The following is a 19,096-nucleotide window of genomic DNA, read 5'->3' as shown; positions in this document are numbered from 1 at the left end:
TACAATTTTATTTCCAAAAACCCTCATACATGGGTGCAAAATTTTATAATCTGCTTTCTAGTATTCAATCAGAACCACATTTAAATAAATTTAAAGTCCTTCTGAAGCAGTTTTTAATAAAAAGAGCCCTCTAAAGCCTGGAAGAGTTTTTTGAGCCGTGTATAATACTTACTTAACTTTCTTTAACTTAATTAGTCGCATTTAATATAGTCACATTAGCGAAAAATAAACAACTTTGATATTTTTATACACTTAACATATAAATAAATAAGACAAAAATTAACTAAATAAAAAGCTAACTAACAATTTTATATTAGATAACTGGCACTATATTTTTTATTATTCTATAAATATGTACATTATGTGACACAAAAATTTTGACACTATACTATGTACAAATCCTGTACTGTCTTATGAATAAAGAAGTTTTGAATTAAATTGAATATTATTTATTTGACCCTTTGACTAAAGTTTTGTAGGTGTGAACAACAACGAGGAACGTAAACTCTTGCGTGCTTTACTTGATAATGAGGAGAAATAAATTTAGGAAGAAGAAAGAGTTTATGAATTGTAGCTTTTGCTACATTGAATAGAGAGCTTTTGCGTCAACAATTATTTGAAGATTGTGAAGAGGCTTGTGCCAATATTGAAAATGTTCAGGAAGAGAAAATAGAACGCGAAAGAACAAGATCAGTTAGATGACTTGGAACATAGTGATCGTAATACGGAAGAAAATGGAAGAATAATAATTTATTTAAAACTTGTTTGGGGTAAAAAAATAAGGTTCGTTGGCCATCCAATTCCCCATAGAGCACTGTGGGATTTAGTTTATGATTTTTGCACTGTTGAACGAAGCTCTCAGCGGATAGGCGCGATATTATCGTATCGTTTTTTTTTTGCCTCCTCGTCCCTAATATCATCAAACCCTATATTGCTCTTAAAAGAAAACTGGAATCTTTTGATTGGCATTGTTACTCGGAACATTTCTAAGCCAAATCCATCTGAAGACCATAGGTCTTCTAAGTTTGTTCTTACCATTTGTTTGTTGAAGGTCTTACCATTCCTTGCTAAAAGCAGTAAATTCCAAACATAGCGTTTTAATTCTGTGCTATCCAGTGTACCTCTTGCATCTCTCTCCCTGTTTATAGTTTATTTAGATTCTTAATCTATCCCAAATATTGGGTTTTATTCAATAATTTTTCTCAGTACATTCACCCGGAAAATATAATTTTCCGGATTCTAATGGAGTCTTAACATTTTTGTGGCAGCTCCTTTGAGGACATGGTAACTGAACATCACTTCTTTTCAGCTGTAAATTATGGTTATGGCTGCGATTATACGTCCTCAGCAGTGAATTCCTTTTAGACATGTGGACATTCCACTGAGTTTCGTTGTCCACTTCCATTAAATACCATTCCTTTGTCGCAAGTTGTTTATCATCTCATTATTTATATTATCTTTTTATTATTAGTTCTCTTTCCCTGAATTGTAATAAAACTGTAATCTTTGGTCGTTTGATTCATTCGCCCTGCGCTACTCGCGTCTTATGTTTTGTTGACGCCAATACTCGACATGGCCTACAGTTGTAGCCCACCGAACTTTTTTTGTACAGTGTGACATCTAACTTATAGCACTGTTTTAGATATTTTTTATTATTATCCAACATATATTCTTACTTAAATTAATATTTCAATGTATTACACAACAACATTTTTAAATAAAAAAATAAAAGTGTAATGTGTCTTTTATTTGTAATTTTTCTGGTTTTGAAAATTGCCTATCTTTAACCCTAGAAGACCGGTCGGGCAGATAAAAGTTTCCTAGAAAGTGTCGGGCTGGGCCTGTTGCGACCCAAAAATAATAAATCAAAAATTAATATTTTGTATACGGTACATTTAATATATTACATTATAATATATAGTTAGTACAATTATCCTCCTAGTCAAGTATAAAAACAACAAAAAATTTAAAAAGAAATTTATATTGATTTTTAGATGAATTATGATGATAAACCATGTATTTGTGTTGCATCAAACTGTAAAACATTACAAATACCGGTTACTTTCTTATTTTGTAACTAATTTTAATAGTTCTTTATACCTATATAGTGTAGAAGTTACTTGTTTCTTTACTTAAATGTAGAAATATTTCAAAAAATTAGAGTAAATATAAGAAACTGGATATTCGCTAAAAACTTTAGGTTTCTAGCAGTCACCGCACACCACATGTTCTTTTCTGCGTGCGTCAGGCATAACCAAACTTTACAAGACTTGCAAAAATAATTTGTTTTTTGTATCCTTGCACTTTAGACATCACGATAAACTGTCCACCCCCCACCAAACCATTTTCCTAATTCCTACCCAATCCCTTAAAACTGTCCTACCCTGTGTCCCTTCTCTTCGCACCAGGTCCTATTCTATGGACTGCGTTTTTTTCTTTCTTTGGAGTGCAGCACCCTCGCTGTTTTCTTACTCCTTCTCCCTATCCATCGATATCTATCTTACTTTTTTCCATTTTTCTCCGTAGCGGAGCGCGGCCTGCCCGGACGCTTTAACGTTGGGGCGACCTTAGTTCGTAGCCCCTGAGAGCTGGTGGCCAGAACTTATTGTCCGAACCTGGGCACCAACTTCGACCCTTTTCCAACCTGAAAATTCCTAAGTCCTGGCCCCGACATGGGTTCCGTGTTGTTGTTTTTGCTTGGAGTGCCGGAACTCGGCTACATCAAGACATCCTCGCGAGGCATGGCCCGTGTTCGAGGGAGCTTGTGTAGTAGCAGAAGGCTGAATGTGAGCTAGCCTTGTTGAAAGCCACATTGTAAATCCTGCGTGCCTTGCCAGCCACTACGTGTCCACTGGTCAGGAAAGTGAGTAATGGAGACAGATACACGGAGATTTCTTGTTGCCCTACATCGACTCCTAACTTTTTGTACGATTGTAAGACGTGTAACTTAATTTCTTTCTTGCCTTTTTCAACTACCCCCACTGTCCTAAGATCAATGGTTTGGTCATTGAGTGCAATTGTCGAAGAGTAGGACGACTGCGCTTTATTTTATTCTTCTCGGTTGCAATAAGATTACTCAAGAGCTCCTTGTATGTTATTGTGTGTGTGTGCAAATATGTGAGGCGAGATTTAATTCTCCGCTTTTATTTGCCTTATCAAGATCTCTTCCGGGTGAGATGCCAATTGAAGAGTTGAGTGGAAGAAAGGGGTTAAGTTCCACATTTTGCCACTTTTGAGAAAAATGGACCTAAATGCGTTTTATTAAGCGTTATAACTTTTTTTATTTTTTTTATTTTAATTCAGCTCTGAAAACGGCAGTTTTGGGGTAGGGAAAGATTACATACATTTTTGTGTGGCAAACCTCCTGGTAAAAATTTCAAATACCTCCTTCCCCCCCCTTAATCCTTCCTACTAAATTTTTCAAACTTTTATCTCATCACTTAACCCCCCTCTTTTATTTCACACTTAAAAAGTGGGGGGGAGGAACTTGGGAATGGCGAAAGCAAGGGTGTTAGAAGTGACTCGTAAAATAATACCAAAGATATATATTATGTAAACGCACAGATCTTTATTTGAAATGTTTACTCCGGGGGGTTCGGGGGGGGGGGGGGGGGGGGGGGGGGGGGGGGGGGGGGGGGGGGGGTGTACCATTATGGAAATACCTTTAGATAAGATTGTTTGCACAGCCAACAGAACTCTTAACCACGTGTAAATAACTCTCTATGAAAAATGTAACTCCATCAGTCCTTTTCGTGTTGGTAATAGAAAACTGTAACTTAATAAAATCCTAGTTTTAAAAATACAAAAAGAGGCTCAATATCATTACTGAATTTAAAAGCATTAAATGAACTATAATTGGACGAACAACCCACGTGATCTCAATGAATAAAGCTTTTAAACACTGTACACATAAATAGTGTCTACTCTTTATGTAAAAGGTAATTGATCTGAAGTCTTTGTCTTTTTGTATAAAAAAACGTAAGATAACTAAAATAACTAAAAACTTGTTCCTCATTCAAAAAGGGCACAAGTACTATTTATTGTCTTTAATTGCTTGAAAGAAGTTAAAAAGAGAAACAGTGAGTATTTTAAGATCCTGAATCTACTCTCCTCCTTCCCAAGCGATAAAACTTTAACACAGTAAAAAAAATAATACTGTTGTTTAAATACAACATCTAAGTATTTTAGTAATCCTTCTCTTGTAAGCTATTTTAAAAAACAATTAACTAAAAGTCTACTTTATAAAAAATTTATAATCTTATTATTATATTTTTTAAAGGCTTGAGAAATAGGTGTTAAGAGATATATACGTCCTATCTTATTATTAATTAATACCAGTTTTTTTGTCTCATTTGGTTTCGATGTACAAACTACCTTTTTGTCACTTTTCTTTACTTCTGATTTTCTTTCATCTGAGTCACATCTTTGTTTATTCCTGCCCTTCCATCAGTTTGTCCTTCTGAATTCTCTTCTCCTCCGGTCACCTGTTTTACTTGTTCTTTCTTCGATTACTCTTCTCTTGATAAAACCACTTATATATTCCTCCTTTAGACGATATTTCTAAGTGGTAGTTGTGTGTTTAAAATTGTTGAGTTTCTCTATTGGTTACAGTGCCCTCATACCGATTTTCGCGTTACTATTCAATGTAAACATTTCTATAAAAAACCACGATGATCATTCCCCCTTCTTAATATATTAGGCTTTTAGTGCACTATTTTCTCTTCCCTGGACTTTATCATTGGGACACCTGTATTAAAATGGTGTGTTTTCACTCATCAGTAGGTATCTTTCTGTATAATAACGAACCGAATTCGTCAATCCCCTTAAATCCACTTTAATGTCTCGTCACGGAAATCATGAACATTCTCTTCCCAGAAGATCCTTTTCTTTTTAACCTTTGTTCTTTATGGCCCAGTTTTGTCAGCAAATCCCTATCAAAATTCTCTAAAATACGAGAATAGGACATGGTCTAACAACCACAAAAAAAGTTTTTCTTGGCTGATTTAGATCTATGAGTTTCTCTGTACTCGATTTTGGCACATTAATGACATTTTTCGGTGTTTTCTGAGTTTCTCTTTTTCGATGCGACGCGAAAAATCACGGTCCTAGAATCCAGGATAGCTATGGAGCCACCTCCCGTGTAAACTCTTATGATACGATTTATTTTGAAACATATTTTTCTGGCCACCATGTACTTGATAAAAGATAGGAATCCAGGTTAAGAAGTTTTTTATTTTGCTTCCTGTGTCAAGAATCCCGACCATATAATTAAGTAGGGTCCAAAAAAAATAATATATTATGGTTGTATCCTAGTTTTCAGAATAAGGTGAGCGCAAAGGAGCTTGGCCCACTCTCATTACTTGCAGCTCCGATTCGCAACATCATTCTGTCCCAAGTGCAACAAGCTCAGTTTCTTTATTCTGGTCTACTTTAGTAATAATATGGTAACTCGCTAGGTTAAATAAAGACCAAAGCTGTCTCTCAAGTAAAATGCTTTGTTAGGACGATTGAGTTAATTCTTATGGATGATGTGTGCATGGAGTTAGTTCTGCAAAGTCAACAAGTCACATTGTAAACACCACTTTTTCAGTCACTTTTGGCTTTTTCGCCCTTTCTTCCCTTTTTCTGAAGATGCAAATGTTTTCATTATAGTTGTTCTTTGAGCGTCTTACTTCTGTATTTTTCTCCTGGCAATCCACGGTCGTAGATAGCTAGGTAGTCACTTTCGAGTGGATGACCAAACGACAAATTAAAATCTCTGTCGAATATTCTTCGGTATAACAACTGACTTTTACTCTGAAACATTAGGGTTTTGTTTTCAAGTTCACATAAATCTATATATAACTTATGCATGTTAGGAATATTAAGCAATCGAGAAAGATACTTTTTGTAGTGCGTTAACATTTCGAGAATAGTTTCGAGGACTCTGAAGGAAATGATTTTATGTGCTCTTGAATGTACTTACAACATCAATAGGTACTTTGTGAGGTCGGGACATATGAAAACCTCTTTTGTCTGGGGGGAGCTGCACTGATTCAATCTTTCATTTTTTCTTGTAGTAATTCAATTTTCGTTTTTCCTATTTTGAAAAAGGAAACATAAGGCTTTCTTGCAAACTCTTTTATCTTCATTGTTCTTACGGACATAAAATTGGTAAGACTGACTTTTCTTTTTAGAAACTTTTTGCTTGGACCTATCTACAGGCACAGGTACGATAGATTTGAACAACAAATTATTTTTGTTGGCTGATACTCTTCCTGTCCATCACTGCTGAATAATGATCTATCACTGCCAGATACTATGTACTCCTCCTCTGAAATCAAACAAAACAAATTTAGCAAAGAAAAGAATAAGCATAGAAACAAGTTTTTAATTCCGAGAACTATATATATCCTAAAGTTTTTAATTGACCTACAGTTTAGAGTGTACTAGTTAATATTAATTTACCTGGCCACACACAACAACATGTTGTAGTCTAGCCTAAGTGATTAACAGATCATGAAATATAAATGACAGCTTAGCCTACTTCGAGAATAAAATTTCAGAGTAATCTGAAAAGTAATACAAGAAATTGTTGGCATAGTTCAGTTTAGGATCGTAAAGATTAAGCCAAACGCTACCTGTAACGAACAATCAATACATTTTACTAAATAGTTTTATCAAACACTATAATGGGATTACTCCATAACTTTACTTTTCAGAATGGCAATGCTATTCTAGATTTAGGAGTGTTACTTAGGCCTAGGTCTAAATTGCTGTTAACCTAAACTGCTTCTGGAAAAAGACCTAATAACTTAAATTAAGTATTATGGTAGAAAATTTAAAAAAATATATTGTTTTAGTAACATTGGCTTACCTTCTAATGGCTCAAATAATCCATCTACTTTATTGTTTTCTACACCATCTTCTGCACTTCTTAGGTTAGAATCATCATTATTACTGTGACATACTTCATCCTGGGTTTCAGAATGTTTGGATGCACTAGATTTTAGAGCATTAGCCAGCTAATGCAAGTATGATATCCGCCCTGTGTGAAATTTCAGCTAAAATACTTCACTGCTTTACAAAAATTGGTGTTTACATTCACATCTAACCTCAACCACAGATGATGACAAACCAACAATAATCATCTGTTCTTAGTGGATAAAGGAGGCAAGTACATATAGAGTACTGGATAAAAGGGGTAAGTGCGGATAGAGTAGGGGAGACCGGGGCACTATTGGACGTAATTTCATGTTTTCACTTTATGCAATTTTTTCTAATTATGAAAACTGTTAGTTAAAAAATTTTAGTTTTTTGCCTTGTGTTTAGTTGGTCTTCTAGAACCCCACAACAAATTTTCTAGATAATTTGAGCACCCTTTTATGTGGATTATTTTTTTTTTATAAACCTCTACATTTTGTCCAAATTTGCCCCGTCGGGGCAGTTTTGGACAAAATGATTTTTTATTGGGGCACAATTGGACAGCGTGCTAAAAATTGGTTTAATTGGACATAAAAATAACTCATTTATAGGTTTTCAAACATCATCTATATTTAAGTAAACATATATACAAACTTTATAACTGAATAAAAACAGAAGACACACGTAAAAAACTATTTGAAATTAAAAGTAGTCAAATTTTCCTTGAAAACAAAGCAGTTTTGCTGCACTGGATGTCCCACCAATTATATCTGGTTGTCGCAGCTTGAACTCGATGTCTTTGGTTTCGACAAATGCTGACTTCAACATTTTCTGGGAAGTAAAACTTGTACAGAGTTTTGGTTCTTTTTGAGAAATTTCACACTGAAACCATCAGTCACATGCTCCTCTATTTGGCCAATAAAGTGGTAGATGGCCTTCTTAGAAGCAAACTTTGTCAGTATGAAGTCATTTGTAGGCATAGTTTTTTATCAGGAAGGTAATCAAACAAGTTCTCTCTTCTTCATCCTCAGAAAAGTCTTCAGGACTAAGGCCTACCATCGTCTAGTTTTATTTGTATCTCATCTTCGTTTGCTAGATGAGTCATCTTGATACAGCTTTCTACAGGCCCCCTCAGTTTTTTTCTTCTTACTTTCCTTTTTTACTGCCCTCCTCTCTTGTTTTTCTTTTTTCCACCAACATTTTCTTATGTTCTTTTTCTTTTAAACTCTGCTACAAAGAGCATCTTTTCTCTGGAGTATCAGTCAGAATTCGCGAGAACGACCTTTTTTTTCGGCCTCGCCTTTCCTTTCCCTTAGGAACGTATTTGGGGTAAGGCATGACATCCCGTCTGGATTAAGCGTCAATGTAGTAGGTCTTTTAACATTTACTGGTTGTGGCGTTGATGGGCCAGGTACATTCGGGTCAATAGTTTGGCTTGTTTGATGATTGTGAGCCTTGTGGGTCGTCAGAGCTTTGGCTATTTCTTCCATCAACGGAAAGTCACATGACGTACCAGGCACTGGATTATGGTTGTTGGTTTCTTCTACTTGCGATGACATAACACGGTCAGTCACACTGGCACCCTTGAAATCATTGTCAGTGAACACACTGCGGCTGAGTGGATAGATTTCCAGCTTTACGAAATGAAATCCACTTTTGATGTTAGATGCAGTGAAAGATTCAAACAAATGGTTTAGCAGTAAGCTGAGTCAATTTCTCGAATTGTAATCGTATGACCAGGATGTTGAGATAGCCAGAGATTGAATTCAGAACGTAAGCGCCTTTTAAACGGACTAAAAACTGCTACATCCAGCGGCTGACTTTTGTGCGTTGTGTGATGGATGGCTAGTGATCATATGTATGCCATTGATCTCTGCTGTACATCACCACATCCAAGCCAATGTGGGACTCCATGATTATCCAGGGTTAAAACCACGGGGTTTTCTTTAGAACATTTTGTGGCCTTTTGGATAAGTTTAAGCGTCTCTAAAAAGAGAGCTGATGTCATCCAACCAGAATCAGAATAAAGAGCTTTGCTTCCTTCAGGTGCCCCAATCATGTAGGCAAAGTTAGGGCGTTTTCTGGGAAAATGTAAATTGGTGGCAAGTAAGTTCCCATCGGCGCATATGACGGCACAGAAAGTTAATTTGCTCCCCCCTCTCGCTCCTGATACGAGACTTGGCCCACCTGTTTATTGTTCCCCTTGCTGCAATCACTTTTGGCGCCTCCAGCACAGTACTTATTCCACTCTCGTCTAAATTTAAAATTCTTGACGGAGGAACTTCTACTTTTGCGAAACAAAGCTTTCTAGGTTGTCCAAAATACGTTCCCACGTTGTGTTTATTAAAGCTAGTGTTTCCTGGACAGACTAGTCTTTTCTGCTTGGCGAAGTGAAAGTCCTTGATGTCTCTTCATAAAATGGTTTAGCCATTCTTCTCCTGATAAGCCTGTAGTACGCCATTTAGCAGGTATGCGTTGATCGAGATTCAAAGCCAATGGCATATTTGAAGGCTAATTCCCTTGGCCATCATGTAAGTTAGGCCATAGTTCATTCTGGACCTTTCAATGCAATAGTCTGCAATTTTTTGTTCTTGTTCAGGTGTAAATACTTGTCTTTGAGAGTATTTAGTGTTATAAACAGGCGGCCATATCTTCTATAGTAACCTCTTTTACTGGCTGGTGCTCATCTTCAACCTCTTGAAATAAAGTTACATTTTCATTGCCCACAGGCTCATTGACATGATCCTCATTGTATAAGCTCATCAACTCCATTACCATTGTTAGGCCTCATTAGCTATAAGACTATTCTCATTGTTGACTTCCTTTTGCTTTACTTTGTTGAGTCTGAAATGTAGGGTCGACTTTTTAAGCCCATGGGCTTCGGCAGCTTCTCTAATGGATCGGTAGTTACCATTTCTATAGTCATTTAAATGCCGGCTACTACTATAGATTCTTCAGAAATATTAGCCCTGTCTGTTTTCTTTATATACTTCCTAACCATCTTTAACCTGGAAAAACAAAAAAAACAGTATGTAGCAATGACAAAACATAAAATAATGTTTTGTCCAATTGTGCCCCATACTTTTGTCCAAAACTGCCCCGAGGTAGGTTAAGATATAAAAATTGAAGATTACAGAAAGGAAGTGACATAACCTCAAAATGAAATGAATTCATTGCATAGTCAGTTAAACTAACAATTATCAAAATAATAGACACAATTGTTTCAGGATAATACTTACTGTGAAAGAGATAAGTTTTGTGAATATGCAAAAATCACTTCATTTTGGGTAAAAAACATAAAATATGAACTCAATTTCTAAGAAAGATGTGCCACAATAACCAAACTTTCCACAGTGAAATGTGACCGTCTCAGGCATACCAAAATGGGAAATTGAAGGAGACAAAAATTTCCCTCTAGCCTATAAAAGGCATTGTCCAATAGTGCCCCAGTCCAATAGTGCCCCGGTCTCCCCTAATGGAAAAAAGGGGCAAGTGCGCAAAGAGTAAGTGGATGAAGGGGGTAAGTGCAATTTTAAGTGGAAAAAAGGGGGCATGTGAAGCACTTACCTCCTTTCATCCACAAACTTTGAGTTCAGTTTCTGCACTTACCCCCTGAATTCAAAATAATATCTCAGCTTGTTACTGCAGTTAGGACAATGGGACCCAGTGTACCAAATACAGGATCACTTACTCCCTTCATCCATACATCTAACTCAATTTCGAAAAAAATGTTACTTGCCCCCTTCTTCCACTCAACACTTCAATTCTGTTAGACCTCATCATACCAACAATAGTCAACTGTTTTTCTTCAAATAATTTTTCAGCCAAAGGTATTGAAGTAAACCAGTTGTCCATTGTAATATTCCGATTTGTTCCTGCAACTAGCTCACAAATTCGAATTGTTACGTCCTCCTGCAGACTGTGGACACATTGAAAGGTCCTGGAGGCTGCTTAGCCACATAAACTTCTAAATTACACACATACGTAGTTTTTGCACAAACTAAGGCAAAAACCTTGATCCCATATTTTCCTGGATTGTAAATCTTGAATTGGCAGTTGTCTCTAAAACTTCAACAATTGTTCGTCAACCAGTGCAATACTCACAGGGTGTGAAGAACGTCCTAAATTTCTGCACAATCAGCTTAAAAAACGATCTAATAGATGCTAGATTATCTGAGGAGATTTTCTTTGTGGGACGATCTCGAATATCATCGAATCGCCGCATACACCTCATTAGAAAATGAAAACGATTTTCACTCATTGTCACAGTAAACACGATTCTACGCCACTTCCACGATTAATTGTCCCAAATGCTTGGTGTGTATTTCCTTCCACTGCCCAAACAACCAGAGAGAAGTAGAATTACTTATAAAAAGCACGAATTTCAGTCTTATCTGTTGTTCTTGCATCTATCATTCACGCTCAAATTGGTCTTTTATACCTGATATGTAAATGTTAGTTCCATTTACTATCATTTTCTATAACATCATCATCAAAATATAAATTAAAAACAATCAAATCTCAGTTTTAGTGTTCCGCGCCTCACCTCTAGGCCCGCGCAATCGCAACACAATGTTTGATGCCCTTGTACGAATGTTAGATGGATCAAGCGGACACTTATACCACTTCATCACTCTCTTCTGTTTGTCCTTTGAAATAAAAAAATATTACCTAAAGGAGTATATTCTTCATCATCACACTCACTCATGTATTGTGGACTGGAAGGGGCAGAAGGCGCCATTTCTGCATCTTCTTCATCGGATAAATGGATTTCTTCTTCCACATGATCTACTTCTCCATCATCACTGTCCACGGCAACGTAATCCTCCTCAATCAGAACTTAAAGGATTGTCAAACTCATCAAGAATATCTCGTTTGGTCAACCTGGCACGCTTCGGATTTTTCATGACACAAACACTCGCGCAGGGCTACAGTTGTAGCCCAGATCACTTTGAAGTAAAACCACGCGAACACCTTTACTCTATGCAGTGCAAGAGCACAACTGACTGGACTGAGCAGCTATTAGTTTTGAAGGTACTGAGGCTCCGCCCCTCCTAGGAACACAGCGCTCCTAGTAGTAGGTGAACAAATTATGTCACTATCATGTAAATATTGACCTATCCATTTTTAAAGATACGAACACAACATAACCACTACAACACGCATATATCAGCGAAGTAAAACAGACGACTAGCCTGTAAACATAGAAGTCCATTGCCACCTGTATAAAGCTGTTTGCCGACAAACTTTTTATGTCCTAATGTAAAAAAATCTTATTAATAATATAATATAATCATGGTTTTTATGTAAAAACATATGTGTATAAAGAAGAAAATGTGTCTAAATAAATGAAATGTTTATTTTTGGAATTCTTAATGATTTCTTTCGTGATCGTCCGGTAAACAGGACGTTGGCACTTTATGCATTAGTTTTTAAGACGTCCGGGTAATAGGACGTTGGCACTAAAAGGGTTAAATACTTTTTTAATAATGGTATACAAATTAATGGAAAAAAACTAAAGCAATTAGATTTAGAAAGTCAAGAGTTTTCATCAATGTTAATATTCGTAGAGAACTGTTATTGTATCGTCATAAAAATCGAATGTTTACAAATAAACAATAATGCGTTTAAAATTTTCTACGGGGAAACTGACATAGCCTATGCGCCACCCTGTATTTATTAGTTATTTGTAACGTAGTACCGTCAAAGATTTTTTTTATCATTTTACAGCTTTCATCATATTTTTATTATACGTACAAAAAAACAAAAACAATGCACAAACAATAAATATATTTATTTTTTCAAGCACTAATACTTAAACTTACTTGTGTATGATGAAACCAGCATCCTTCATGTGTAGATATGGGAAACACGTCGTTTCACTGCCTCATTGATGGCGTTTTGAAAGTCAGATATTATCAAATGTGGGGACAAATCTTGATATTTGCTCTTAAAAAACTTAAGAATTGTTTAATATGCATGAGATGTTTTACTTTTCATCAAAGCTATAATAGCAGGAAATTTCTGAAAATAAATAATGTTTTCAGTATATATAACTTAGTTAAAACAACGTACAAATCGGTAATATACTAATTGTATAGAATGTATAAAATACAAATGAAGAGCAGAATTATCAGTCTGATAATAATTATTATCTATAACTTTATATTTTTAGTTAGGGCATCCTCTTGGTATCTATACTTTACCTTATACGTTAAAAGTAGATATTATTTTTTTATAAAGGCCACTTCAACTTAGATCATTTTATCTGACACCACAAAAATTAAGTAGTCTTGATTCTTTATAAGAAACATTAATGATATCGACCTTAAAAATTCTACTTACGAGATCGTTTTTTCATAACCAGAATTGAAACCTAGCTGACGACTGTCAGGAATTCTTGTAACGACTTTAAACGTTCCGTCCAAATCAAATTCTTGTGCGTTCCTTTAACAAATGTTTAATAGGTTCTACAATCAGATCAAGCACATACCCTGTTTCACAATCACATAAAACATATGTCTTTATCCCGAACCTACTTCTTTTAGATAGAATAAACTGTTTAAAGGCTAATCTACCCTTGAACAATAGCAGACTCTCGTCTATACATAGATTGCGAAAAGGGATGAAGTTCTGTGAAAAGGATTTTCTAAACATGTCAACTAGTTCATTTACCTTGGTGAATTTTCCATAAAGATTTTGGCTGAGAGTTGTCACTAAGTGAAATAGTCCGCAATATATTGTCCTAATATCTGTTTCTTGACATGATGTTTGGGATGTAATTTTGATGCAGTTTATTGGTATACCAATAACTTTACAATACAATTTTTTTATTGTGTACCATTAGCAACGATACAGCAAAAAAAAAAAAACTTTCAACTCCCTTACAGTCAAAGGTTGCCATTGCTGAAACCTTGATTTAGGTGTTAGGGCCTGGAATGCAACAACAAATTCGTAATGCCTATTCATTTGTGCAACAATAAATTCTAAGGTCTCAGTAGGGAACATTTTATCAAAACAATCTATCTCACGACAAGGATCAGGATACAAGTCTCTACCAACTACTCCACTATTTGTTTCGTTATAGGGGATGATTGACTGGAACAAAATTTGACATTCCATTCAATGAGGATATTTTGGTTTCTTAGATTTTTTTGTTTTAGTTTTCTTTTCTTCTTTGGTTTGAATATTTTCGGTTTAGGTTCTTTCTTAGGTTTTCTAGCTCGTTTAGGATATATTGGGACCAGTCGCAGGGACCTCAGGAACTTCAGGGACCCCAGGACCATTTATGTCTGACCCCCGACTCTCATTGTCATTATCTGAATAAACAACGTTACTTAGCTCTGTGAATGTATCCAAATCAGCATGGTCGTCAATCGAAACATCACTCATCCATCCGCCGTCATCGGATAAATCGTCATTCATAGGACCAAACTCTGAACTTGGCAGTTCCAGTAAGTGTAACAACTCATCGTCAGCCTTTATATAATATAGTCACAACACACTACTATCAAGGTAAAGAGGCAACAGGTGCATAATATAAATAAACAAATAATATAACATGAGCACAATGTAAAACTACGGACTCGTATTACAAACACGAACAAATAACACTACCCGGACACAATCGAACTACTGACACTTTTGGTAAAGCTGAGCACGTGCCAGTGCAAAGTAGTTTCGGAATATCCACCAGAATACAGCACTAACTGAGGCGACAGTATTCCAAGACACCAGTGCAGCCAAATATAGCATAAACAACTCGGATACGGCTGATAATGAGTAATCAAAACAGCTGATTACGGCAAAACGAGATAACTCGGGCATGGCGGTTGCTCACAACACGCGTACTGCACGAGATATCTCGGTCGTGGCGGTTAAGGGGTTAAACTTACATTTACCCCTGAACTTGGCGAGCATTTCATCAACACAAGTGTAAAATCCCAAAGAAAAGCTCTTTTGGAAGTTCTCTACAGACTCATTGAACAGTTTTGAGATACCAGGCTGCAGCAGGAGCGTTTACTTCTTTTGCACAGACTCATTTTCAGGATCCTTTACTGCAAGTAGTGTGCTAAAAAAACCCGTGAGAAGATCTAAACACGTAAAAACGTCCTCTAACCCTTAGGTTGAGCCAACACCATACAACACAGATCTCTTGAAACCTATGTATGCTGGCCCGTTACTGGTAAGCCAGGCTGTTTCCAGGATTGATGCTCTGAAACGCTTCTGCAATCCAGTGGGAAAGAGTTTTTGGAAAATCTTACCCCCGCTATTCAAGTTGAGAGTAAATTCCCGAAGTGGATGACGAAGACAACTAAAAGAGGTTTTGTCTATGTGTTTAATTCACTGAACATTTGATAGTCTTTGACTTGATTTTTACACTATATGGACAATATTAATTATTCTTTCTCTAATGTTATCATACAGACTGAATTTTTTCAATTCAACCAGGTTCTATGTTATTGAATTAACCTAACCTATTAACCAATTTAATAAAGAGATACGATAGACTATGATGTCTTTTGGTATTTTTTCATAGACTGTGATCGTTTTTTGCCGGTCTAAATTGCAGTTTGAGAAGAAAATGCTGTTTCATTCGGCTCTTAAAGTGGTTTATCAAAAATGTATTTATCTTTTTTTTGTAATTAAAAAGATAAAAAGTTTGTATAATATATATTAGATAAGTACAAAATTTTTACCACTAAATGTACGATTCAAACAAATGCAAAATTTTACAATTCTTATTTCTCAAAAACTACTGTTCGGTGACTATGATCATTTTTCCCCCCTGGAGCCTTCACAAATGTTATTTTTAACTAGCCAAAACAAGAGAGCCCGAACTGGCATCTGAAAATAGTTCAGAAGACAACCCAGGAAGATGTAAATAAAAAAATCAATGACAATAGACGCCGTGCCGTTTATTACTACGAGGGTCCGTTCTCTCCCGTACACGTGGTAGATAGAGTAGTTCGCGTTCCTGCCGTAACGAGCGTTCCTCCCGGCATTCCTAGACGAGAACAACTGGTCCATGATACCAGTTGCAGCTCATGTATGCTACCTGTATGCATTACTGTGGCATCTTTACAAAATGTTTCAAGATTCATCGAATTCACCCGCCTGCGTTGTGAGATTCGGGTGAGTGTGATACGATTTTGTTTGACTGTCAAGAAATCACCGTCGGCTGCTGACATTCACAACGTCCAGTTTTGTGAGTGTGTATGGTGCCAAGGGCAATGATGGTCGGAAGGTAAAGTGCGGAAATGGGTCCGAAGCAATTTAAAGATGGCCGCGAAACATATCCACGATGAAGCATCGCTCAGGCCGGCCATCTGTGATCACGGGAGATTTGGTTACTTGCAGGTTCGACGCAAAAATTTCATGAGGACCGACGTTTCACAATTAACCACTCTCTCTAAGATGGAATTTCCTCTTAGTGTCCAGGTCGAGCTAGTACTGTACAAAATTGTGTCAGAAAACCTAAACTTTGAAAAAATTGTGCTCAAGATGGTTACCCCAAACTCCTCACTGAGGATCACAAAACAAAAAAAGAGATTAAGCAGTTTCTTTGACTTTCTTTGACCCGCTAACGACGAGGAAGGAGTCGACAATGTTGAGGTCGAATTGTCCACAGGAGATGAAACATGTGGGTATCCCATATCACTCCTGAATCAAAGGCAAAGCAGTCCTTGGTAATGGGCGGCACCACAACCATCTCTAGTTCCAAAGCAAAGCCAAGCAAACGCTGTCGTCGGCGCAAAGTTTTATTTTGGCATAACTGTGTTCTGGTGACAACAGGGCGAGTGTGTTTTGGCTAGTGGACTTTATGCCCGCGAGGAATGACGATTAAACGTCAGAAACCTACTGCTGCAACCCTGGCCAGTCTGTCCCCGAACGCGCATTCAGACAAAATGGACGCGGCATGGCTGACAAAGTGGAATTCTGCTCCTCCACGACAATTGCACAGGCCTCACACCGCTGGCCCTCGGACACACAGGAAATGATCGACTCTATTTTGGCTGGGAAAGTTGTTGAATCATCCGCCGTACAGCCCCGACCTTGCTTCCCGAGCGATTTTTTTTTCCCACCCCATTTTTTTTTTTTTCAGGTTACTTGAAAAATCATCATTGGCGGCGAAGCGGTCACAATGACGACGAAGAAGTCAAGGACGGCCGTGTGAAAACTCCTGGTTAGTCAGAGCAGGGCGGCAAATTTTACTTTGTTGAAGAGGGATTTCCAAAACTTAGTTTTTAAGATTATGATAAAGTCGCCTTTAACTAAACAAGGCAACTATCTATGTAGAAAAATAAAAGAAAGTATGTAGATTCTGGAAAATAAATGTATTTTGAAAAAATATATTGTTGCTAATTTAAAAAAAAAAACACAACACAGGCCCTTACTTAAAAAAAAAACAGCGCTCGCTCTACTAAGCAGTAATACGAAAAAACCGCGGGATAGAACAAAATAAGGGCGAAATGGAGCGCAAGGAACCAACCAGACGAGGTTTAGGCCGACCGAATGCTCCTAATATTATCAGGCCATGGCAGGAATGAGGCTAGTTCCTACAGCCAAATTTGATAATTTATTTACTGCTGAAATTGTTAACGAAATCCGTAAACCCTTTAAAGGCTTTTGACCGAAATAATTCAACAACCTACTTTGTTGCCTGAAAAAGGGGCCGCTGATGCAATATTTCGTTGCGCTACTCTGTCCGGTTTTATTACGGTTCTTTGTCGAGTAACGTCATCCAACAGCATAGTAACCGCGAAACTATTACTCGTAGTGTACCGTTCTTTCCACTAGATGGTGTTGTTGACCTTGCCGATTGTGCTACTCCTCAATACGTAGTTTTACTATTTTCCTTTCCGCTAGATGCCGCGGCCATTCTCGGCTCCGCCCACTGAGCCTGTGTTACCATTAGCCGAATAACAACAGCTTTTGTCACCTTCAGCTGATTTTACAACAGCCAATGAGGTTTAGTGTTTCAGTGGCATAACTGCTGATTGGTTGTAGTATTTAATCTACGTAACTCGCATTTGTATTATTTATACACACGTTGTTGGTCTGTTGTTTGTTAGAACATGTGAAAACGTATATTATATTTATGTCCGTCAGTTTACGTTTATAGTTGTTGCGTGATAGCAATGATAACTAGAACAAGAACCGTAGTGCTCACGAGGAAGGATTGCGGCAGTGGCTCGCCAGGCAAGATTGGACGTCACGCAGTACCGGACCGCCCTGCACAGACACAACGCTCTAGTTGCTGTCAGCTGTTTGTAGTGCGGTCTACAAACGGGCTTGGTTGCAGATGACGTCACAGCCAGATGCGCGGTGAGGCACCTACCGTCTAGTTCTGCTGTGATAGTGAGTGGGCCGGATATTTAGTACGTCATGGACTATCTAAATGACGAGGTGTTAGAAGGGTTGCTTCTTGGTATAGATTCGGTTCAGATGGCGACAGTGAAGACGACACGCCTGTTTATTCGACGATTTTGGAGATGGCGATGCCGCGGAATGACGAAGAGCTACAACTACCTGCGTATTTAGCGGCTGTGTATGAAACTGACGATCTCAAATAGGGAAAATTACAGTGAGACTCAGGAAAGGTCCAAACCTTTCGATTTTACAGGTATCATCTCAAATAGATGACCATAATTTATTACCCTTATGAACTATTCAAACTCTTTGTCACTGCTGAATTAGTGAATGTGATTGTTGAGCAAACTAATGCATATAGTCAAGAGTTTTTGGGCTTTCCGTCCCCATCGCCAATTGTTTAGGTTCCATTTATGGCCAACTTACTGATGCAAATTGAGATATTCGCTTTGTTGAGGGTATTTACGTACTTCTTGGTCTAATCTGGAGGCCCGAAGATAGGTAAATATTTTACAAATAAATCCTTTGTTCTCTACCCCTGGCTTTTGCCAATCTCATTTCTTACAACAGACTCAAACATGTTGAAAAGATTTCTGCATTCCAACAATGCCCCTTTACCCCGAAATGGTTAAAAAGAAAAACTCCACAAACTAAAAACTTGTTTTTGATTACATTGTGAAGAAGTTTTCAAAAGTTTATACCACTAGGGCAGGAACTGTCGATTGACGAAAGCCTTCTATTGTGGAAAGAGAGGTTGAGTTTCAAGCAGTTTATCGGAATAAAGAGAGCTCGATTTGGTATAAAATCTTACATATTATCT

This window comes from Homalodisca vitripennis, unplaced genomic scaffold (genome assembly GCF_021130785.1).
Source record: "Homalodisca vitripennis isolate AUS2020 unplaced genomic scaffold, UT_GWSS_2.1 ScUCBcl_64;HRSCAF=893, whole genome shotgun sequence".
Taxonomy (NCBI): Eukaryota; Metazoa; Arthropoda; class Insecta; order Hemiptera; family Cicadellidae; genus Homalodisca; species Homalodisca vitripennis.
This window is presented reverse-complemented; position numbering follows the sequence as displayed.